This window comes from Leptonychotes weddellii, chromosome 13 (genome assembly GCF_054177405.1).
Source record: "Leptonychotes weddellii isolate Sample4059 chromosome 13, ASM5417740v2, whole genome shotgun sequence".
Lineage (NCBI taxonomy): Eukaryota > Metazoa > Chordata > Mammalia > Carnivora > Phocidae > Leptonychotes > Leptonychotes weddellii.
The window spans coordinates 9,724,999-9,750,334 of record NC_138381.1 but is presented as its reverse complement, the minus strand read 5'-3'; the positions used below and the strand labels follow the sequence as shown (position 1 = coordinate 9,750,334).

The 25,336-nt window shown below is 34.6% G+C and overlaps 1 protein-coding gene across 3 annotated transcripts in view; it reads right to left on the bottom strand.

Moving 5' to 3' along the window:
- Positions 1 to 25,336, bottom strand: part of CDH19 (cadherin 19) — a 235,399-nt gene that overhangs the window by 100,683 nt on the left and 109,380 nt on the right. Inside the window, exon 1 of one of the 3 annotated variants that reach the window (XM_031024455.2) lies at positions 10,697 to 10,998. The exons of 1 other annotated variant lie outside the window; for it this stretch is intronic. The gene's annotated coding sequence lies outside the window, so the exon portion shown is untranslated. Of the gene's footprint in view, positions 1 to 10,604; positions 10,999 to 25,336 lie in introns of those variants that run through there. One more of the 3 variants, XM_006727096.3, reaches the window with a different exon arrangement.

Genomic DNA, 25,336 nt, shown 5'->3' with positions numbered 1-25,336 from the left:
TGACCTGAGCCGAAGGCAGACGCTTAATGACTGAGCCACCCAGGCGCCCCAATATGAGGAATCTTAATCTCAGGAAACATACTGATTGTTGCTGGAGTGGTGGGGGGTGGGAGGGGTGGGGTGGCTGGGTGATAGACATTTGGGAGGGTATGTGCTATGGTGAGCGCTGTGAATTGTGTCAGACTGTTGAATCACAGACTTGTACCTCTGAAACAAATAATACATTATATGTTAAAAAAAAGAAGAAGATAGTAGGAAGGGAAAAATGAAGGGGGGGAATTGGAGGGGGAGACGAACCATGAGAGATGATGGACTCTGAGAAAGAAACTGAGGGTTCTAGAGGGGAGGGGGTTGGGGGGATGGGTTAGCCTGGTGATGGGTATTAAAGAGGACACGTATTGAATGGAGCACTGGATGTTATACGCAAACAATGAATCATGGAACACTACATCAAAAACTAATGATGTAATGTATGGTGATTAACATAATAAAATAAAATTTAAAAAAAGAATTAACTGAAAAGCTAAGTAAAATGTAGATTCCATACTCCACAGATTTTGATTCACCATTTAGGTGATTTTAACAAGCTCCAAGGTGATTCTAAGGCAAATAGTCCAAGGATAACACCACCACCACAACCATCATGTGTAACATATATTGGGAGCTTACTTCATGATTTTGCTATACAAAGAGTTTGCTATACTCTTTGTATAGCAAAAGCCATTCTTTGATTTATCTTAAAACAGTTCTATGGTGTATGCTCCATTATTATTGATATTACCTAAATGTAGACAGTGAGCACACAGAAGTTATATTAGCTGTGTAATAACTTGTCAGGCTGGAATTAAATCCAAGCAGATTACTTCCTCCAGAGCTGGTACCCTTAACCTTGCAGGAACCATTTTCCAGAATATGGATGCCATTTTGGGAAAGAAATATATGGGTAGATACTGGCCAGGGTTTATTACTAGAGCAGTGGTTTCCAAATTTTCATATTTATTCTCCTATGAAAAAAATGCTTAGGGTGAACTCCAATATTGTAATATGCATTTATATACTAATCATTTACTTCTACAACTTTTACCACCATAAAGATATGTAGGAAACAGAATGCCACAATGACCACTGGTGCATGTTCGCTCAGACTCCAAGATCTCTGAGAAAACTTGAGATTGCAGGGTTAAAAATAACCCAAAAGGATCAGAGTGAAATGCCCTTGGGACGTGTGTGGTCAGTTCTAAAGTATGCAGGAGAAGATGTTTTGTAGATAGGAAGCCAACTGTAAACAGCACACTGGGCACTCCCCTCTTTGTTCCTTTATTCTGTTTTAAAGATTCTTATGTGCTTGACTAATCCTGTATACATGGAGGAATGTGCCTTACTACACCCCTGCTGTAAATCATTATAGATCTATATCGCTGTGGAAGGTATATAAGAGTATGGAAAATAAACCTCAGCACCTCGGGCTGTTTGCTCCGAGTCCCCTGTGCCTCACTATACTGTCGTCTCTTTTTCTCAGTTCCTTCACCGCCCCAGGTCCCCGACTCTCAGAGATCGACAAAGATATTTCATAAAAACATACTCAAAATTGAAATACAAGTGTATGAGGTAAAACATCGATAAAAATATAATTTTTCATATTTTGCCACAGCTCAGCTGATGGTCTTGGGCATACTCTGTGTTACCTACAGGAGACTACAAGGGAGTCACTTATCTGGAGAATGCTCTGCAACATGGAGGAGCACAACATGGTCATTTTGAATATTTCAAGTCTATATCTCTCACCTTAACCTGCTTTTATCTTTCTTCAAGAGAACAGTTTGCATGGGTTGTCAGATAGACTTTTACTTTATGTCCTGATCATGCAATAGGAACTTTCTGGTTGCCACATTATACCTACAGTAGATGGTTCTTATAAGTAACACAGATTGAGAATAGGAATTAAGTCAAATGAACTGTATAATTTCTACCTGGTTCTTTTTCTTAATTATATTACTGAGTTAAATCTTCATTTAATATTAATATTAAATTAATGCTGCCCATTAAGAAGAATCTGTATAAAATGTAAAGATTTGTGCCTCTATAATATTATAGCTGCAACACACTAGTCAAAGTACTTAAACACTCTCAGATTTTCTCCAACTGCAAAATGAGATAATATACCTAACTTCTAGGTATGCTATGATAAGTCACATAAAAATAACAAGCTGGACCTGAAGCATATCAAATATTCAATAAAGGTAGTTCTCATTATATCATAAAAACATGGAATTTCTTTAAATATTTCTAATCCCAGATTTCTTTGGAAAATTCTAATTAATCTCTTCCTAAAGTACAGAAGAGAATCACTAGTAAGTCCCCGTTGCTACAAGAATAAAAATAAAAGGAGTAACTGTCAATATGCATACTGTTTAAATCATTCAGGAAAGAGCTCTTTCCAACTCAAGGCAACTGGGAATGGGAAATATTTCTTAAAGATTACAAATGATTTTAGGTTAAAACACCCAAGGCTAATGTGTATAGTTTCTATTATATGAAATGTCAGGATCTAGTAGGAGACAGGAGTAGAAATGTGTATAAGTAGTCACAGGACCTAAGATACTTCAGAGATATCAGAAGGATAAAACCATTAATGTATAGGTCCATTGTCACATCTAAATATAGAAAAATTGATTTTTATCACCTTGTAAGTTGAAGTCTCCCTCTCTCTCTCTCTCTCTTTCTCTACCTACCTGTCTACCTATCAACTTTCTTTAATAGGGAAATATATATATCCTCAAGAGAAAAACTAATATTTCAGGATCTCTAAATGACAAAGTCACCTTTGTCATTGCCAGAAAAAATCTAATGAATTCTGACAGTATTCAGTCTCCATTCACCACTTATACAAAAAGATTTCCCAAACAATTTTTATTTTCCTTATTCTTATATATACATGAGGTTCCTCTTGGGGAAAGATACCAGTTGAAACAAAAAGTCCAAAACAAATACAAAGCATAAAAATATAACTTAAAAGAAGCAAAAACAAATGCCAGGAGTGGCAGAAAACAACAACAACAACAGAAGAAAGGAAGAAGACCAAAAGCTCCTTAAATAAATAAAAGAAGATACTTCCTCAATGAAAGAAGTATAGCAAGCTTTTAACAAGAGCACTTAGAGAATAGGAATTGTAATTCCTGGCTATTTTTTAAAGGTGTTTGTAGGAGGAAATTTTGAAAGATAAATTTGAAGAAAAATCTTTAAGAAAGTAGAAAAACAAGGCATAGGTATAGAAAATAGGATAAAAAAAGATTATTAGGGGATTAATTCAAAAGGCACAACATAAAAAAATAAATAAATCTCGGAGAAATGGATTAAATGTCCATTCACTTTCTCCACATTTTTCTCATCCCATCTACAGAAAAATGCAATCTGGCTTTTCCCCCCAATACTACAATGCAACCAATCCATCCAGGTCAAGAGGGATACCCTTTATTTCTTTAACAAAATTCAATAAATTCTTTATTTTCTTTTTTGAAATTAACTTTACAGTGGCATAGCACATTGTTGCCTTCATCATAATGGCAATTCCCTTTTTAAAAATTCTCTCTTTTTGGCTTGCACAGCTCTACATACTTTCAAGTTCCTCTTTCACCTCAAAATCTCTACTTCATTTTATTGTTCTCTTCCTTAAATACTAGAGTGCCATTCTTCAGAAATGCTTTGCTCATTCTATATGTGTGGTAATATCTGCAGATTTTATGGCTTCAGTTAATGTCTATATACCAAAGCATCACAAAGGATTCTCAGCAGTCCATATTTATCTCTTTTTTTATCTATAGACCTACTTTCCAAGAGGCATTTCAAAGTCCATGTCTCACATAGAAACCATTATCTTTTATTGCTCATTCGTTTTCATTGTTCTTTCTCTTACTGAATGACACCAGTACCCACTCAAAAACTGGCACTTGAATAAGGAATCCCCCTTCAATGTTTACTTTACCTTCCATACATATTCAAGCTTTATTTATGGTCAGGTCTACCTCTTAAGTCTCTCAAATATATGCACTTACTTCCTATAACCTCCAAGTTTTTAATCCATGACTTCTTGTCATGAACTGTTTCTCATACCAGCAAAATTAATTGAAATGATATTTTTAAATTAGAAAATATATTTCAGGAGCATTAAAGATTTCACACCATTTTATCTACTGAACTCATGTCTGAAAGTCTATACTAAAGAAACAAATCAGAATTTAGAAATTTGGTCCAAAACACTGTTTACCAATGTATTATTTATTGCATAAAAATGTAAAACTAGGGGCGCCTGGGTGGCTCAGTCGTTAAGCGTCTGCCTTCGGCTCAGGTCATGATCCCAGGGTCCTGGGATCGAGCCCCACATCGGGCTCTCTGCTCAGCGGGGAGCCTGCTTCTCCCTCTCCCACTCCCCCTGCTTGTGTTCCCTCTCTCTCTGTGTTTCTCTCTGTCAAATAAATAAATAAAATCTTTAAAAAAAAATGTAAAACTAATTGTTGAAGCTAGTTAATTTTTGACATATATACTCAAATGTTTAAAGAGATTACACAGGATTATGACAATTAAAGTTGTAAGTTGTATAGTAGAAAGATTTAGTAGTTGACAACACTCATGGTCTCAGGAAAGTAAAGTTCCATAGTGAATTGTATTTAATTAGAAAAATCAATGTTAACAAATGAACATGAAATCGATATCTTTCTTAACTTGCCACCAAAAGAGGCCACACCAATATCATCAGTAATTTACCTATCACCAAAATTAACATGCACCCTTAGTGCCCAGATTTGGTTTCCTATACCATTTGTCAATTAAAAGGAAAACAAACAAAAAATGGTACATCTTGGTGAATAGCTAAAGAGAAGTTTTAGGAGTGATTGAAGCAGAAAAAAGTGGATTGAAGAGTGATTAGTCTAGAACTGATGAATTCCAAGAGTAGATGAGTCATTCAAAGTCTATGCTAATAGAGGAAAAGCAGAGATCTCTTCACTGGGGAGTTTGGATTTAAGAAAGAATGTCTTAAGATAGAAAATGCAGTTTTTGAGATTGTTTGTAGGACAATTAAATGGACAATAAAAAGCAAAGATGTTGCAAAGAAAAAAATAAACCAAGTACCAAAGTAACCACTCTGTAAATTCTGTTTATTATGAATAATACTAATAATAACTATAATAATATATAAGTAAAGAACAATAATATAATTATAATCATTTTCTTACACTTCCCTATGACTTGAGAGTTAAAAAATAAATTCAGGAAATTTGAAATTTTAATCTCTCAGATTATTCCATGCGTTAAATTAATACTCAAATCAATTTCAAAACTGAAAAAAATGAATTGATAAGGAGTTTAATTTAATATTTCAATAGTCATCCACAAAAATTTTAGAGTAAAGTTATAATAAATTTTGGATCCTAATACGGAATGTGTGTCTCAAAGGATAGGTTTTAAAAAAATAAATGAGAATATGTAATTATTTTGGTACAAAATATTTTTGCACAAACACCTCTGTGAAAAAAGAATGATTTTAGTTTCGAATTGTATAATAAAAAACTCAATGCTTTCTTAGTTTCTTTACATAAAACATATAAATCAAAAATTCTATATCATTTGTTTTATGTTTTTGTTTTCTGAATATAAGTTAAAATAACTTAGTGACTAGCCCACATTTTTTTTGACTAGTCTACATTTTTTTTAAAGTTCATCCTGTTGAATTTGTTTAGAGTATGTGACCATGAAAATATATTTTGAAGACAAAATTTGAAACCAGATGCACTAGTTTAGCAGAGTGTTTAAAAACAACTATTTTACGGGATGCCTGGGTGGCTCTGTTGGTTAAGCGACTGCCTTCGGCTCAGGTCATGATCCTGGAGTCCCTGGATCAAGTACCGCATCGGGCTCCCTGCTCAGTGGGGAGTCTGCTTCTCCCTCTGACCCTCTCCCCTCTCATGTGCTCTCTGTCTCTCTCATTCTCTCTGTCTCAAATAAATAAATAAAATCTTAAAAAAAAAAAAACAACTATTTTACATTTTAAGGATATCATTTTATGATTGTATGCTATGAGCTATGTACAAAGAATGATCAAGTAATGTACTTTAGTAAACATAATATTGGAAACATCTCACAAGGGAGATTTTTTTTAAATCCCTTTAACATGAATGGCATGATTACAGAGTAAATAAACTCCTACTCTAAAATTCCCAAAATAAGAGAGTTGAGTAAATCACTTTAATTCTAAATAAAATGTATATAGGAAAAATTAAAAGAGATACATTTGTAAATCTAGAAAATAGTAAAAGTGTACCTCCAAGAGATGGGATGGGTTAAAAATATATATAAATTTCAGGAAGGAAAACCATCATGAGTATAATTAATTCGAGGTACAAATGGATTTAAAAAGCAAGATGAGATAGATTCTTTAAGTTTTTGATTCCTTTGTAATTGATGCTAGAGAAGACAAACATGTTTCCTTTCAGTGCTTAAGTGTAAAAGCATTCAGTATAATCTGATGAATGAATGAGTTGATTATTGACTGAAAAGATGTCTTTTTTTTCCCCTTAGAACTTACATTATGTGGACTATGAGCCACTCCATTTATCAATGTGTAGAAAGAGTTAATATGTTCTGTGAAGAGATGATGTTCTTATATTAAATAATCCCTGTTATTTTTTTTAATCCAGCAAGCCTAAGATCATTTTGTTTCTTAATATGTAGAAAGCAGCTAATAATTTACTAAAATTTGGACACTTAACTTACATATATACAGTGTTAAAAGTGTATTGCTTGTTCCTGTTTTCCCTACAATGCAAGTGCTCAATTAGAATACAATGTCACATAATCTCATAAAAATTATACTTATGATTTAAGAGCTGTGTGTTTTAAACATTGGTTTAATACACACATACACTGAATAACATTGCTTCAAATATTTAAAATAGTTTAAATATAAATTTCATATAAGTAACTTTATATATGTCATCCATTATATAAAACGGCATACAACACAAGAAACAACAGGTGTTGGCAAGGATGTGGAGTAAGGGGAACCCTCTTGCACCGTTGTGGGAATGCAAACTGGTACAGCCACTCTGGAGAACAGTGGAGGTTCCTCAAAAGACGAAAAATAGAACAACCCATCTAGATATTTACCCAAAGAATACAAAAACACCAATTCAAAGGTATATATGCATCCCAATGTTTATAGCAGATTATCTACAATAACCAAACTATGGAAATAGCCCATGTCCATTTACTGGATGGATAAAGAAGATGTGATACACACACATGCACACTGAAATATTACTGAGCTTTAAAAAAAGAATGAAATTTTGCTATTTGCAATGATGTGGATGGAGCTAGAGAATATTATGCTAAGCAGAATAAGTCAGAGACAGACAAATAACATTTGATTTCACTCATATGTGGTTTTGTTAAGAAACAAAACAAACCAGCAAAGGGGAAAAAAAAGAGAGGCAAACCAAGAAACAGATTCTTTTCTTTTTTTTTTTTTTAACAAATTCTTAACTATAGAGAACAAACTGATGGTTACCAAAGGGGAGGTGGGTGTGGAGATGGGTTAAATAGGTGATGGGGATTAAGGAGTGCAGTTGTGATGAGCACAGGATAATGTATGGAAGTGTTAAATTACTGTATTATACACCTGAAACTAATATAACACTGTATGTTAACTAAGTGGAATTAAAATAGAAACTTTAAAAAATTAAAAAAAATAGAAGGGACAGAAAATAATAAAATGGCATAGAATTTTAACTAATAATTTATGTAGTCTTGAAATTATCAAATGATATATATATATGTATATATATTTTGAAATCTGTCCATAGACAAATACAGACACACACATATGTGTGTGCATGCAAACACATATACCCATTTTTAATAGTCTTTATGATAGTCATTTTTAATGGCTATATATTATTTTATTGTGATATAGAGCATATTATTTTACTCAATCATTTATCATCCTTTTGTTCTAGATACTCTTCTTCATCTACTTTTAGATTATTTAAGTATGATAAAGTCCCAGGAAAGAGGTTTACTGGGTCAAAAATTTGGCCCTAATTTTGTTTGGTTGTTTGTTTCAGGAGTAGGAGTAGAATTTAGTGATTCATCACTTACATATAACACCCAGTGCTCATCACAAGTGCCCTCCTTAATACCCATGACCCATTTATCCCATCCCAGGCCCACCTCCCTCCATCAACACTGTTCTCTATTACTGAAGAGTCTCTTATGGCTTGCCTCCCTCTCTTTTTCTTTTTCTTTTTCCCCTTCCTCTACATTCATCTCTTTTGTTTCTTAAATGCCACCATGTGAGAGAAATCATATGGTATTTGTCTTTCTCTGACTGACTTGCTTCATTTAGAATAATATACTCTAGCTCCACCCACGTCATCTTAAATAGCAGGATTTCATTGTGTTTGATGGCTGAGTAATATTCCATTGTCACATATGTCCATTTATTATTAACCAATAATTTGGAGTCAAATCCTGATACGCCTTTAGAATTGGTATGTTTTACAGACACTGGATAAAAGAGAGAAAATAACCAAAGAAAAACCAATGTCTTATATAGACACAAAGACAAAAGCCTTATTATGAAGGAGGAGAAGGAGGAGAATTATATCCATCTGAAAAGTAATGTTATGGCCCCTTTATTTTTCATCCAATATTATAGGAAATGGTTATATTTTGCTTTACTAGTTCAAAAGCAATTTCAAGCATTGTCATGAAGTATTTCCTTAATAACAAACAACAATACCATTAAAAAGTTTATAGAAAGATGCATCTATACCCTTTTCTCTTTTCTTGTTAATGTTCTAGTTACATTTTATGTTTCTCTGATTTTCATAGTATTATCTCTTTAGCAAAAAAATGTCATAGAACCTTCACTAGAGTCTCCACTAGAGATTAAAAAAATAAAATAGGTGGCAAACTCCTGGAAACAATTTAGTTATAATCCAATTTAGAGACAGAAAAAATGGTGGCATTTTCCTTTTCTATGATTTATGTATGTATAATTTGCTCATTTCTACAGAAAAAACATTTCTAAATTTTGCACTTAGAGAAAATTACCTGGGTTATTTTGAGCCATAATTGATGTGCCAAAATTATTCCCACTTTAATATACTACCCTACAAATTTACAAGTTCATTTATCATGTAAGTTCTTATAAAATGTAGATGTACTGATCCTGTATGTTGATAAGTCACTGTCCGATACTAACATTTCTAACTTGACTTGCTATGTCAAAGCAAAGTCTCAATTATATGTTTTGCTTTAATTTTAAAACATTCTTTGATGATTCTGAATGTCTTTTTTTTTTTAATATTTTATTTATTTGTCAGAGAGAGAGAGAGCGAGAGAGAGAGAGCATGCACACAAGCAGGGAGAGCAGCAGGCAGAGGGAGAAGCAGGCTCCCCGCTGAGCAGGGAGCCCGATGCGGGGCTTGATCCCAGGACACCGAGATCATGACCTGAGCCGAAGGCAGACGCTTAACAACTGAGCCACCCAGGCGCCCCTCTGAATGTCTTTTATTGAGTAATTAATGCAATGAATTTCTGACAAAAACATTTCTGTTTTACTAATTCTAAAGTGGTTTTTAAAGTGAGACACAAATGCCCTTACTGAATCATACCAGAATTTTCAAGAGGGCATGCCTCATTTCAAAAAGAAATTGATTTGTTGTAAGTTGTAAAAAGGCAGGTTTTAGAGCATTTTAGGTGGATTCTTTCTAGTGAGTGGTGATGAAAGTTGAAAACTCTAACAGTATGGGTTTTTAAAAAGTGTCAAACATCTTTCTGGTCGTCTTTCTGGTTACTTTTGGCAAAAGTAACTCATTTCTCAAATCTGGGAGATGTCAAAAACAATGCTAGAAAGAAAGGATTGTTTGAATATGTAGGTATCTGTATTGATAATTTGTCCAATTGTTTACTTTCATTATTATTATCATCATAGTCTTAATTACTTAAGTTTTTTTGCTTTAAGGCTTTTCTAATGTCAACAAAAAGTTCGATAGCCAAAACAACTGACAAAGAGGAAGAAAATAAAATAACTATAGGTCAACTTTGAGAATTGACTGTCCTTCAAAGAAACATTGAATTTTATTCAGATATGCGGAAAGCTCCATACTGAGTATCATTTCCTAAGAAGTAAATAATTAATTATATTAAAATATTTACTTTATATTTTTCTTGTTTCTTTAAGGTGACTTTATTGTTCATAGCATCCAATAGTACAGAGATAAATACATGATAAGTTAAAAACAAAATCCTAGAGGAAGAAAGAAACAGTAGTGATACATTCCTCCCAAGAAATTTAACATTTTAAAAGTTCTGGAATGAGCAACTTTTATTTTTCTCAGTCCGAACTGTAGAGATGGCCAATTGTTCTCAAAAATATTTGTTTTAGAGAAAGTCCAATATACACATTGTGATTTTAAATTTTTTAGAAAATTTTTTTTCCCTTATGAAACACAAACTAGCAAAGCACTTTTCAAGTCCTTTTTGGCCCTATATTCATTAAGAGACAATTTATATAATTCAAATATGCCTAATTATCACATCCTTACCTGTGTTATCTTCAAGTTCTAGGAGTTCTGCAAAAATTGAAATTCAAAATTCATGACAAACACATGAGGAAGGGAGGAGAGATGGTTCTTACTTTTCTTCACGGGCTTCTCCTCAGACTGGACATGGGCTACACTGCTCTGAGCTGGAGACGATTGTGCACTTAGTACAACAACACCCGTATGTCACTGCTCGCAGAATGCTATTTTGGGTTCTCTGAGTACAGCCATGAACACTGAGCCTTTTGTGCAAAATATCATAAGGGCACTCTGATGTCCGTTCATAGGCTTGGATTAAAATGCAGACAGCTCCAGCAAATGGTATGAGCCATTTTTTTTTTTTCCTTTTTCCTAACAACAAGCAAAAGGAAAATACTTACTGGCCTGAGGTGATAAGGAGGGAATTCAACTTCTGTAAGAGAATCCTACAAATGGAAAGGACATGCCCTCTACTTGGGGATTAGCTGATGAAACAAATAATCAATTTAAAACAGGCACAAAAGTTACTAAAAAGAGAAGAGCTTTTCCACTCTGCGTCTATGCCTTCTGGCTGCTTCTTAATTCAGTTTTTCTGCTCAGGAATCAAGTAAAATACAGAAAGAGAGGGCAATGTCTAAATCAAAATCCTTTTCTTCTCCTTGGTTTATCTATTACCTAAATATACTTATTTTATTAAATTTATAATTAGATTTTGTTATAGTTATTGTTATTTATTATGAGGTACATAATATTAAGCTATATGCTGATTACTAAAGCTGTTTTTAGTTAAAATTAAATTATGATTGATGTCTTAAAAACAGTATTTTTAAGGTTTACATATGCAATTATTGTGAGGAGACAACCACAAATTTCAGAAAGATACAGTTTTGGGACCGTATGCATGTTTGTTGCTTTTTATCATAACAAGGGAAGGATAGTAGGAAAGAGATTACAAGTAATGCCAGTGATAACTAAATTGATTATGTGATGTCTAGTTTATGCTTACTTCATATTTAAATTCATAAAGAACAAACTTCATTAGTTACCATTTGCTAAATAAATGTTAGATACCTCTGTAACATGAGTCAAACCCAAAAATAAATTTTTTTCTTTAAGAATTTTTTAAAAATTGTGTTAAGAACACTTAATATGAGATCTGCCCTCTTCAATTTTAAAGTACATAACACAGTATTGTAAATGATAGGCAGAATGTTGTACAGCCAATCTCTAGAATTATTTAGCTTGCATAGTTGAGACTTTATACCCATTGGGCAACTCCCCATATCTCCCTGCCCAGGCCTTGTCAACAACCATCATTCTACTCTCTGCTTCTATGGGTTTGATGACTTTAGATACTTCATATAAGTGGGATCATGCAGTATTTATTCTTCTGTGAATGACTTATATCCTTTGCATAATGTCCTCTAGTTTCATCTGTGTTCTAGTGTGTACGTAAGAATCTAACTTTTTACGGGATATTGTCTCCTCTCGATACCACAACCACGAAGTTCCACTTTGGGTTGCAACTGTGCTTTTTCAACCTGCATGTAAATGTTCAACACCATGTTCCGGGCTTGTGTTATGGCATAGGGCACAAATGCGGGTCAGCATTTGCTATGCTGATTATTGTATCAGAAAAAGGATAATCACAAATGCAAAAGTTACATTGAGACAGGATTAAATTTTCTAAAGAAGGTAGGGTTTGGAACTAATATATTTCAAGTAGAATACCATTATCAGAAATTTGCAATTTCATTAAATGGAAGATATGTTATAAAACACCTATGCAAAGTGAACAACTAGATTTGATTTTAATATAGACACAAAGTACTTTCTTTTCTTTTTTTTTTAATTTATTTTTTGAGAGAGAGAGAGAGTGAGCATGAGCTGAGAGGAGGGGCAGAGAGAGGATTAGACACAAAGTTCTTTAAATTACTTAAGAAATGCTCCCTGGAGGGTAAGAAGGGATTAACATCGGATTGGCTGGAATCGAGCAGTCTTTATATCTACGCCACAACCAAAAATGTAGACTGGCCTGGACCGATGGGACTAGTCATCACATAAACTCAGGGATTGCTAGAACTGCATTTTCCTCATATCAGAAAGAAAAGTACATGAAATCTTTCCCATTTTTGGAAAGAGCAAGAAATTGTGAATAGTGAATGGAACATGACTGTATAGGAATGGAGAGTCTCAGAATTAAGTACACGGCTACCCAGATGAGTGTCTAAGCCATTACGTTGGGATTACTGGTGGTCTCCACAACACAGAATAAGCATGAGGGAAGGCGGATAATTCCTGAGACACTCATGTGGTTTCATAGATAGAGAAACATTCTGGTTAACAATTGTCAGCTTTTCCATGCAATCTGGGTAGATTCTACAGTTGTTTTCTGCCAGCAGGCTTAGCAACAGAGCCTGGTGTTCCAGATGCTGTTGGCCAGGACTGTATTAAGTTAATCTGAATAAAGATTTGAATTAAAATATTATAATTCGGGGCGCCTGGGTGGCTCAGTTGGTTAAGCGACTGCCTTCGGCTCAGGTCATGATCCTGGAGTCCCGGGATCGAGTCCCAAATCGGGCTCCCTGCTCAGCAGGGGGTCTGCTTCTCCCTCTGACCCTCTTCCCCTCGTGCTCTCTGTCTCTCATTCTGTCTCTCTCAAATAAATAAAATCTTTAAAAAAAATATTATAATTCATCAGTGCTCTAAAGAGCCACTGATTTCTTTTCTTTTTTCCTCCCTCCCTTCCTTCCTATTTATTTTTTTCTGATTTTTTAAAATTCTTTTTAAAGATTTTACTTATTTATTTGACAGAGAGAAACACAGCGAGAGGGGGGAACACAAGCAGGGGGAGTGGGAGAGGGAGAAGCGGGCTTCCCGCGGAGCAGGGAGCCCGATGCGGGTCTCTATCCCAGGACCCTGGGATCATGAGCTGAGCTGAAGGCAGACGCTTAATGACTGAGCCACCCAGGTGCCCCCTTTTCTGATTTTTTTTAAACCAAATAATTAAGGAATGTAAACCTATTTACTAACTGAAGACTGGACCAGCTAATGAAGTTCAGATCTAACAGTGGACAGAAGATGAAAACCACATGTTATTCAGGTTCTGACTTGTCCCTAGAATATCAACCTTTAATCAGAAACTTCAGATCTACTTACTTCACAACATACCCTACTCAGGCACCTCCAGTTAGATATGTAGGCTTAGTCCAATCAGCTGTGGTCAGGATGATAGCATATAAGGTCTATGTCTTCAGAACCACAATCTTGGAGCATACTACTTCTCAAATTAAATTTTATTCATGAACAGTTTTGGAAAAAAACTCATGATACGTGAAGATAGAAAAATTTGAAAATGTCCATAAAAGGCTTACATAGTAAAGACATGTGACACATACATAGAAAGATAAAGTAGACTAAGGATTAGTTGATCTGATGGCTTCACACTATTAGTTATCCAGGTTCATTTGTTCTCTTTTTGTGCTTAAGAGTAAATAATATTTTCCCAAGAGCCCCTAAGATGCTTTGCTTTTGTCTTATTGACTAAAATAATTATTTGTCCCCATTTTATCTGAACAAAGTATGCCAAAGAGAAATGCTGAGAACCATTAAGCCACTCCTGCACTTGGGAGTAAGAACTACCTGGTAGAGAAACAGATTAATTTCCCCAAATCAGGTTGGAGTAGTTGGCAACCAACGGTATTCACTATAGATACATGTGTAAAAAGTTGAAAATAAAAAAAAAATAATTTCTGCTATGTATGATTTATAATGTTATTCTTTTCTAATAGTCTAATTTGCTGTATTGTCTTTCTTGTTTGAAAAGTGCACATAAATCACAATGATAAATAGGAGAAACTAAAATAATGATTAAAACAACAATAAGAAAAAACACTAGCTAATCCATATACTTCAAATAATAACAGATTCTTTTTTGTCAAGCTCAGTAAAACTTGGATCCTGGTAAAGAAACGTTTTATTGAATATGTAACATGTTGTCTTAAAAGATTTATCCTTTAAATTATAGTTGCAGCAGTCCTTAGTTTGATATAATTAAAATTTATCTGTTCATATATAACCATATTTCCTTCTTTTATTTTCTGTTTTGTTACTGTTTTCTTCTGGGAGCAGACCTTATTTTGGAGCTCTGCATTCAAGGAATAATTTTGTTTGATTAAACTATAACATAAACTGCATCATAGAGGAAATTGGCAAATTAATAAATACATAAATAATGAAAGTTCCCATTCCATAAAAACATATTTAATTGGCAATACATAAACAACTTAAAATACTGGAAATCAGAAGTATAGCCCAGAAATGTAGAATCATCACCCTTGACCCCTAGCTCTAGATCTCTCTATTAGACAATCATCTATCATCTTTACTTTTGCAAGACATTGTGTTAAGGTTATAGCTATACAAAGACAAATAAGACTCTGACCAAACCATTTCCTGAAAATGAAAAGCACAAATAATTTTTAAAGCATCCAACAGGAGTAAACCAAAATGAAAACCCGACAGAATCACATGGGAAAATAGGAACGTCAACCTTCACTGAATATGTGATGAAATGTGAAATATGTGTTATTTTGTCAAGAGCTGATCATGGAGAATTTTAGAACATAACAGCTTGTTTGCAGACTGGGTTTTACTGTACAACTAGATGTCGTTGTATTGCTTAAGTTCCCTGAAATATAATAGTATCTCTAAGACATTTCTGCATTTTATGAAAGATTTTGCATATATCTATGAAAATAAAAATCCTGCTTAAATGATATTTATTTAAGTTAGAGGCGCATGGTTAGCTCAGTTGGTTAAGCGGCCAACTCTTGATTTTGGCTCAGGTCATGATCTCAGGGTCCTGGGATCCAGCGCAGGCTCTGGATCTGCGGAAATCTGCTTGAGGATTCTCTCTCCCTTTCCCTCTGCCCCTTCCCCTGCTTGCCCTTGCATAAGCGTCCACTGTCCCTGCTCTCTCTCTCTAAATAAATAAATCTTTAAATAATTAATTAATGTAACATACTCATTGGAAATTAATAATGTTTTAATATTAATTAAACAACAAACTTTCTTCACATCAGAATCTGAAAACTAAGAAGCCCATGTGCCAAGTCTACCCTGCCTTCTGTTTTCATTAAAACAAACAAAAAATCATTTTATTGGAACAGAGCCATTCCCATTTGTTTACAAATTGTTCAAACTGTCTGTGGCTTCTTTCATTCTATAATGGCAGAGTTGAGTATTTGCAACAGAGACTCTTGACCTACAAAACCTAAAATATTTACTATGTAGTCATTTACAGGAAAAGTTTACCAACTCCTGCTTTATATTCATGTGATACAGTGACTTCAAATATTTATACTGTAGTTTACTCGAAAATTAAATTACATATACTTGATCAATAAATAAATGTATGTATAAACACACATAAATATATAAAAATCTATACAGAAGAAATCATCTTATTCTATATTATCTTGTCTGTCACTGAGTTAATGAATTAATACAGTGGAATAAAACAGTATTTTTTATTTATTTTTTATTTTTATTTTTTTAAAGATTTTATTTATTTATTTGAGAGAGAGAGAATGAGAGAGAGCACATGAGAGGGGGGAGGGTCAGAGGGAGAAGCAGACTCCCTGCTGAGCAGGGAGCCCGATGCGGGACTCGATCCAGGGACTCCAGGATCATGACCTGAGCCGAAGGCAGTCGCTTAACCAACTGAGCCACCCAGGTGCCCAAAAACAGTATTTTTTAATACCTTAACTATATACTATATAGTTAAAATATATGTATATGTATGTATGTGTGTATATATACATATATTGCAGTGTAGGGTGTCAAGGCATTTTCTTTGAGATACTATCCTCAGAATGGGTCTCTGGATATTTTTCCATAAAACACACTCATCATGTATCTGTTTTCCAGTTTGTATCTTAAGAATGAAGAGAGAATTTAAAGAAAATGTGGAGGCATATAGGTGCAAAATCCTTTTTACAGTAGACTTATTTTTTTAGAGCTGTTTTTGGTTCAAAGCAAAATTGAACATAAAGTAGAGAGAGTTCCCATATTCCTCTGACCTCCACACATGCACAGTCTTTCCCATTATTCATCACCCGCCAGAGTGGTACATGTGTTATAATCAATGAAATTACACTGACACATCATAATCATCCAGAGTCCATAGTTTATATTAGGTTTCACTCTTGGTGTTGTACATTCTGTGGGTTTGGACAAATACACATTGACATGTATCCACCATTACAGTATCATATGGAGTAGTTTCACTGCCCCCCAAATCCGCTATGGTGTCCTTTTCATCCCTCCCTCCCTCTTGACCCCTGGCAATCACTGATCTTTTTATGTCTCCATATTTTTCCCTTTTCTCTAATGTCATATAGTTGGAATCATACAGTATGAAGCCTTTTCAATTGGCTTCTTTTACTTACGAATATGGATTTAAGATTCTTCTATGTCTTTTCTTGGTTTGATAGCTCATTTCATTTTATCCTTAAATAATATTCCATTGTCTGGATGCACCCCAATTTATCCTTTCACCTTCTAAGGGACCTCTGGGTTGTTTTCAAGTTTTGGCAATTGTGAATATAGCTGCTATAAACATACTTGTACAGGTTTTTGTATGGACAGAAATTTTTCCTATTTGGTTTTAATTTTTTAAATATCTATTTTAAAGTGCTTTCATTCATACCCTCAACAGCATTTTAACACCTTGCTTTTAATAAACATTTCTGTAAAATTTTCTTAGATTTAATAGAAAAAATAATGGCTTGTACTTTTCAGACATATTTCATTTGTTATATTTTGTAGATCTCTATTTTTGATAATAAGAAACCCCAGAACAAATAGTTTTGCAAATAAATGTAGCTGGCCCTTTGTGTGGTTAAGAGCAAAAATATGCTCATGAACTAGAGGGTGTTGTGTCAGGTTCAGAGTGTTCCATTTGCAAAAGATATGGAAAGCTCCAGTTATTCCATTTTTAGTACATTTGGGATAGTTGTACTGTGGTAGAAATACATATATAATCTTACTTAATTCTTACAACATTTCTGCTAGGTAGTTGTAGGCCCTTCTTTACATTTGAGAAACCATAAGCCAGGTCTTGAAAAGTCAGAGATTTTTTATAACAAAGTCTATGTCGTCCTTACTGTAACACAATCTCTCTTTACTGAAGAAAACTTATAATATTTGAATTCTAAAATTTTTATGGGGATAAAGTATTCTATGTACATCATCACAGATCCTATAGTCACTTATCTTTGGACTCATATCTCTTGTCCGATTTTCTGTGGTAAAATGAACAGATGGTGTTGTATGAAATGAATGGTATATCTCAGAGCATCCCCTTCCAGCAGCAGTAGGTTAAAGGATGCTATGACACTTTCAGGTGACATGGAACTGTCAGGCATCATGATATATGCTGGCTGTTCTTCTTTTTATCCTCATATAAGGCACGAGGAAATTAAAACTCAGAGAATGCCATGCAGTTAGAATGATTTGCAACCAGATTTCAAACTTCTGTCTATCTGATACCAGAAATGATACAGTTTCTACTCCATCACACTGTCTTATATTTATGAGTGAAAGTGAATAGACAAAATTTATTCATTGAAAGAATGTTTATTGAGTGTTACTATGTATGATGCACTGCGCTCTAAGTAGGTACAAACAAACAAACCAAAATACTCTTGTCTGGCCATTCCCCACAAGGATCATTTCATCAACAGACACATGAAAAGATGCTCAACACCACTGATCATCAGGGAAGCACAAATCAACACTACAATAGACATCACCTCACACCTGTCAGGATGGCGAAAATCAACAACACAAGAAACAACAGGTGTTGGCGAGAATGTGGATAAATAGGAACACTCCCCCACTGTTGGTGGGAATGCAAACTGGTGCAGCCACTCTGGAAAACAGTATGGAGGTTCCTCAAAAAGTTAAAAATAGAACTACCCCATGATCTACTAATTGCACTACTGGGTATTTAACCAAAGAATACAAAAACACTAATTCAAATGGATGCGTGCACCCTTTATTTACAATAACTAAATTATGGAAGCAGCCCAAGTGTCCATCAATTGATGAATGGATAAAGATGTAATACACACACACACACACACACACACACAATGGGATATTATTCATCCATAAAAGGAATTAAATCTTGCTATTTGCAATGACACGGATGGAGCTAGAAAGTATAATGCTAAATGAAATAAGTCAGTCAGAAAGACAGATACCATATGATTTCACTTCATATGTGGACTTTAAGAAACACAACAGATGAGCAAAGGGGAGGAAAAGTGCAAGTGACAAATCAAGAAACAGATTATTTTTATGTAAGTTTTTGTTCTAATTCCAGTAAGTTAACATACAGTGTTATTTAGTTTCAGGTGTACAATATAGTGATCCAAAGGTTCCATACATCAGACTCTTAATTATAGAGAACAAACTGATGGTTACTGGAGGGCAGAGGGCTAGGGGCATCGATTAAATAGATGATGGGAATTAAGGAGGGCACTTGTGATAAGCACTGGGAGATGTATGGAATGGCTGGATAACTATATTGTATATCTGAAACTAATAAAACATTGTATGTTAAAATTATTTAAAAAAAGATTCATGGCATCTATCAGTCAAAAGGTGCTGCATTTCTTATACTCTGATAAGTGCTGTGATAGATTTATCATAGAATAGTACAAAAGCAACAAAGATATGGCTTAATCTACTAATATATATACTTTTTTCAGATAGAGTATGGAGGCAGTCAGGAAAGCTTTCCAAAAGAGATAGTGCTCATGTTGAGCTTGATGAACAAGTAGGTCTATTTATATCACGAATAGTAACCATATGTGAAGTACCATGACAAAGAATAATATCTTAGTGGAATGTCTAAAAAATGGGCATACTTGGATTTTAAGGTGAATGTTGAGAAATGTTATGAGTTAAACATGAAAATATATGCAGAGGAAGAACATGGAGTTGTTTGACTTAGCTCTAAATATGTTAAAGTCTTTTGGGAAAGGATAATTTGACTAGATCTGAATTTTAGGAAAGTGATTTTGGCAACAGTAAAAAGGAATGATGTTCAAGAGTGAGGGCAGGATACCCATTTATGAGACTACTGTAGTAAGTCTCACCCAAAATGGATAAAACATAAAGACATGTTCTAAGTCAGTAGTAAAAGAGATGAAAATGACTTGTGAAGATATTTATCATTTATGCACTTGGAGATTTGCCAATTGTAGGTAAGTAAGAGGAAGAGGACTGTTTTCCCACAGGTTTCTAGATTGGCCAATTGTGAGAAGAGTGCCGAAAACAAATTAAATGAAGTAGGACAGTTGAGGGTAATACATTTTGGGTATGGCAAGAGACTAAAACAGAAGGGACAGGAAAAGAAGGGAATGGTGTTTCAGGGAAGAGATGTCACTGAATTTATAATCAATATGGGAATAACTGAAAATTTAACACCACGGAATATCCCCACCTGAGAACATGGTACAAGTCTCAATTTATTTGGATTTCTTTATCTCAGCAGTGTTTTGTAAATCAGTCTTGAATATATTTTGTTAAATCTGTCTATACTGGTTACATAGTTCTGACATTGGATCTGGTAGCATTTTTTGTAGATGTATTAAATTTCTACATAAATGGTTAATTTGTGAATGAATTTGTACTTTTTCCTTTCAAATCTTTGAATACTGTATTTCTTTTCATGCCTTATTGCACTGGGTCAGACAGCCAGTGTATTGTAGAATGCAAATTCTGAGAGTGGACATTCTTGTCATATTGTAGTCTAAGGGGAAAATATTAAGTTTTTCATGATTAAGCTGTAAATATACCCTTTAATTCCTAATGTGCTGAGAGTTTTTACCATAATGGATGGTATAATTTGCCACATGCTTTTTCTGCACCCATTCAAATTATCAAACATTTAACCTACTTTATTCTTTTGATATGATGAGCTACACTGATTAATTTTCCAATATAAAACAAAATTTGCAGACCTAGGACATATCCCACTTGTTAATTATGGAGTAAGATTTTATTTTTATACTGAGAGATTTGATTTGGTAACATTTTGTTAAGGATTTTATCTATGATAATGTCATGTAGTTTTCTTGTGGTTTTTTTTTTTTCATGTTTTGCTGTCAGAGTAATATTGATCTCAAAAAAAGGAGTTGCCAATTGACTATTCCTTCTCTAGTTCATGAAAGACCTTGTCCAAACTTGATACAATTTATTCCTAAATGTTTGATAAAAATCACCAATCATTTGGTGACTACATAAGTGTGAAGTTTTTTTGTGGGTAAATTTTTATTTAAGGGTAGATATAAGGCTATAAACATTTTCTATTAACTTTGAATCCAGATTGAATAATTTGTGTACTTTGAGGAATCCATCAAGGTTTATTCTGAAAGTCACCAAGTTTATTGGCATTCAGTTTTTCATGATACACTCATTATCTATTTACTATTTATAGAATCTTTAAGACACATCTTCTCCAATGTAATATAAATTATATAAATTATTTTCTCTTTCTCTCATCATAAATAGAAGTTTATCAATATAACCAATATTATAAAAAAGCTTTTGTTTCTATTGATTTTCCCTATTGTTCCTATTTCATTGATTTTCATTCTTATCTTTATTTAGCATTTTATTTATTTTGAGAGAGCGAGAGAGCGCGAGCATGCACGAGCGGGGTGGAGGGGCAGAGGGAGAGGGAAAGAATTTTTTTTTTTTTTTTTTTAATTTTTACTTATTTATTTGACAGAGAGAGACACAGCGAAAGAGGGAACACAAGCAGGGGGAGAGGGAGAGGGAGAAGCAGACTCCCCACTGAGCAGGGAGCCCGATGCGGGGCTTGATCCCAAGACCCTGGGATCATGACCTGAGCCGAAGGCAGACGCTTAACGACTGAGCCACCCAGGTGCCCCGAGAGAGAGAATCTTAAGCAGGTTCCACGCTTAGTGGGGAACCTGCCATGGCGCTCAATCTCATAACCCTAAGATGATAACCTGAGCCGAAATCAAGAATTGGACACTTAACTAACTGAGCCACCCAGGCACCCTGATTTTCATTCTTATCTTTATTGTTCTATTGTCTGTTTACTTTGGGTTTGGTTTGCCATTTCTTGAAGAGGATTTCTTTTTCTTTCTTTCTTTCTTTTTTTTTTATTTGAGTGGGAGAGAGAGGAAGAAGAGAGGGAATCTTAAGCAGGCTCCATGCCCAGTGGGGAGCCTGAGGCAGGTCTCAATCTCACAACCCTGAGATCATGACCTGAGCTGAAATCAGGAGTTGGAAGTTTAACTGACTCAGAAACCCAGGAGCCCCTTGAGAGGTTTCATAAATAGGTCACTTACACCATTAATTTTAGACCTTCATTCTTTTTCAATATGAACATTTAATGCTATATTACGCTTTTATATTTTATAGTCACTTATTTTTGGATTCACATCTCTTATTCGATTTTCTATATACTTATTCTAATTTTAGAATTACTAGTTGTTATTTGCAGGAGTTTTTGCCCAACCATTTAATCTTGGATTAAATTACTAGGAGCCTGGCACTTGAGATTTGCCTGTATTTATATACTAACACTAAGTGATATGAGCTTATAGACAGGGAGGATATAAATTAATATTTATTTTACCTCAACTGCTCTTATGTGTTTCTTCCATGTAATTATTTTAATTAATCATCATAACATCCCCATTAGGTAGACATTTTTCCCACGTTAGGGTTGAGTAGACTGCAGGTCAAGTCACTTCTTCAAAGTTAAACAGAGAATAAATGATAGAATCAGAATTCAAGCAGCATGATACCAGAACTGGTAATCAAAATCTTTGGAGATTCTGTAAGGGTGACTAAGGAGTTAGAAATGCACATGTGTAGGCAAGAGTGAATAGGACAGACATAGCTGGTTTGCTTTCAAATGACTCCTAAGGAAATTATCAGATAGAAGATAAATCTGTATATAGATACTAGTAACATATGTAAATTGTGGAATAATCAAAACAATGATAATAAACACCTTTTAAGTATCATTTACATACATCTAAAATTAATTTTGTTGCTTTAAACACAGACTCCCTCTTATGTATCTATGATTTGAGCTAAGCTACTGCATACAGTTTTTCAGATTGTTTAATAAACATTTTGGGGGGCATTCTCACACTAACATTCTCTGGGGGTGTGTATTGTGAGGACTCTGTACAGTAATGTCCTGTCAAATCCCAATGCCAGCCCTTATTATAAATATCAAAACATGATTTGGATTGTGTTTTTAGCACTTTCCTCTAAAAAACACATCAAATGTGCTTATTTTGAAAGATTGGATTATGTACCAAGCCAAAAGCAGAAAAGAAAGTAGATGAAGACATCACAGTATAGTATGTAAAATATTTCCAAGGAGACTCAAAACCACAGTCCCCCTTTTTTTAGGCCTACAGATTTAAAGACCTGGACAGATGGCTCAGGGTGGACACTGTGTGACAGTGTCCAAGCAGGGATAGCTCTTCTACTCATAAAATTTTCTTTTCCCTTCCTCAAAAACAATGATTTTATTAAAATAATAAAATACCATTCACCAAATGTTCACAATTGCTCATTTATTGCTCTCTACTTTGCCCTGACCAAACTTCAGTTGGACTTCTCTCCTACCTAGGTATCCCTGACGCTCCTTGCTTCTAAGCCTAAAAAGTGGATCATACAACCTTATCAGTTGTTCCTTACAATCGAATGACCACAGCAAGATGCTTTTCATGTCACACCCCACAGGTCACTACCCCTTGGCTGGCAAACTTTCCCAGAAAAATATCTGTGAATCTTTGCTTATCCCTTCTTACTTTTTTTTTTTTTTCCCTCTTTTAAAGGCCTTTTTCTTTTTTATTTTGAGACACTGGCAAATTTCTGAAATCAGAGGATGCTCTCTACTACTATAATCCTACTTCTTTTTTTTTTTTTTTTAAAGATTTTATTTATTTATTTGAGACAGAGAATGAGAGAGAGCACGAGAGGGTGGAGGGTCAGAGGGAGAAGCAGACTCCCCGCCGAGCAGGGAGCCCGATGCGGGACTCGATCCCGGGACTCCAGGATCACGACCTGAGCCGAAGGCAGTCGCCCAACCAACTGAGCCACCCAGGCGCCCCTAATCCTACTTCTTAATAAAGTCTCCCCTAATCTAGGTCTGGATTTGTTTTAAAATTTGACAATATAAATCCTACTTCTATCCTATCTGGCATAAGAGTATGAACATACCATCTGGCCCAAGCCCTAATTATCAGATGCCACTGGTTCTCTTTCTAATTTCCTTTTTGAGCAGTTCCTTAGATTTTAATATAATCTCCCTCATCTAAAAAAAAATTCTTTTTTTTTTTTTTTTAAATAAACTCATTCACTTTTGTATTAGTCCTCCCTGGAGCATTTGTGTTTTTAAATTTTACTACAAAAGTAGGACTCTAGGGGCACCTGGGTGGCTCTGTTGGTTAAGCGACTGCCTTCGGCTCAGGTCATGATCCCAGGGTCCTGGGATCGAGTCCCACATCGGGCTCACGGCTCGGCGGGAAGCCTGCTTCTCCCTCTCCCACTCCCCCTGCTTGTGTTCCTGCTCTCGCTGTCTCTGTCTCTGTCAAATAAATAAATAAAATCTTTAAAAAAAAAAAAAAAAAAAGGAGGACTCCAGAAGTGGAGAGGATACACTGACATAAGAAAGTATTCTGTTATTCCAAATATTGCAAAGGATAACATACTACCATGATTAATTGTAAATACTGGTAAAAAGAATGAAAACAAAACAACATCCTAAAAGTTTAACTAAATAAAACTGAGTAGAGGAGGGACAGAAAGCAATGTTCTTTCCTAATTAACATGGAAAGTAAAAAAGACACTATTCTTATAAATAGAAAAAGAGTAAAACCCTAAATAAGGAAGAAACAGTCCTCTGTTTCAGAATTTCTTCTAACTCACATTAAGAAAGCAAACAAAATTTTAGGGCAGTAAAAAAACTGTATGATACTCTAATGACAGATATACGTCATTATACATTATACATTTGTCTTAACTCGTAGAATATACAACACCAAAAGTGAGCTCTACAATAAGATATTGGGTAATCATGATGTTATCAACGCAGGTTCATCTATTGTAACAAATGTAACATTCTGGTGGGGGATGCTGATAAGGCAGGAGGCTTGCATGTATAAAGACAAAGGTTATGTGGGAAATCTCTGTACCTTCCTCCCAATTTTGCTGTGAAACTAAAACTGCTCTAAAAAACAGTCTTTAAAAAAAGAGAGAGCAAAAAATACTCAATAACACCGACCAAACCAAAACACTGCAATTTTATCAAGTCATATTCAGAAATGTTGATAGATGTTAAGAAAAATATCACTATTATTGTTCCACTGGCTCTGTCCTAATGAAAGGCAAGGCTTCTGGAACTTTTATTTTTACATTTCATGAAGTTTTGTGTTGGGGGAAAAATGGAAATCATTCAGCCCTTTGGCTTCTGTATTTTTCATATGCTATAATACTATCAAAGAATGATAGTGTAGAGGGGGCGGAGCAAGATGGCGGAGGAGTAGGAGACCTGGATTTCGTCTCCTCTCAGGAATTCAGCTGGATAGGGATCAAACCATTCTGAACACCTACAAACCCAACAGGAGATCGAAGAAAGGAATAGCAACAACTCTCTCATCAGAAAAGCGACCACTTTCTGGAAG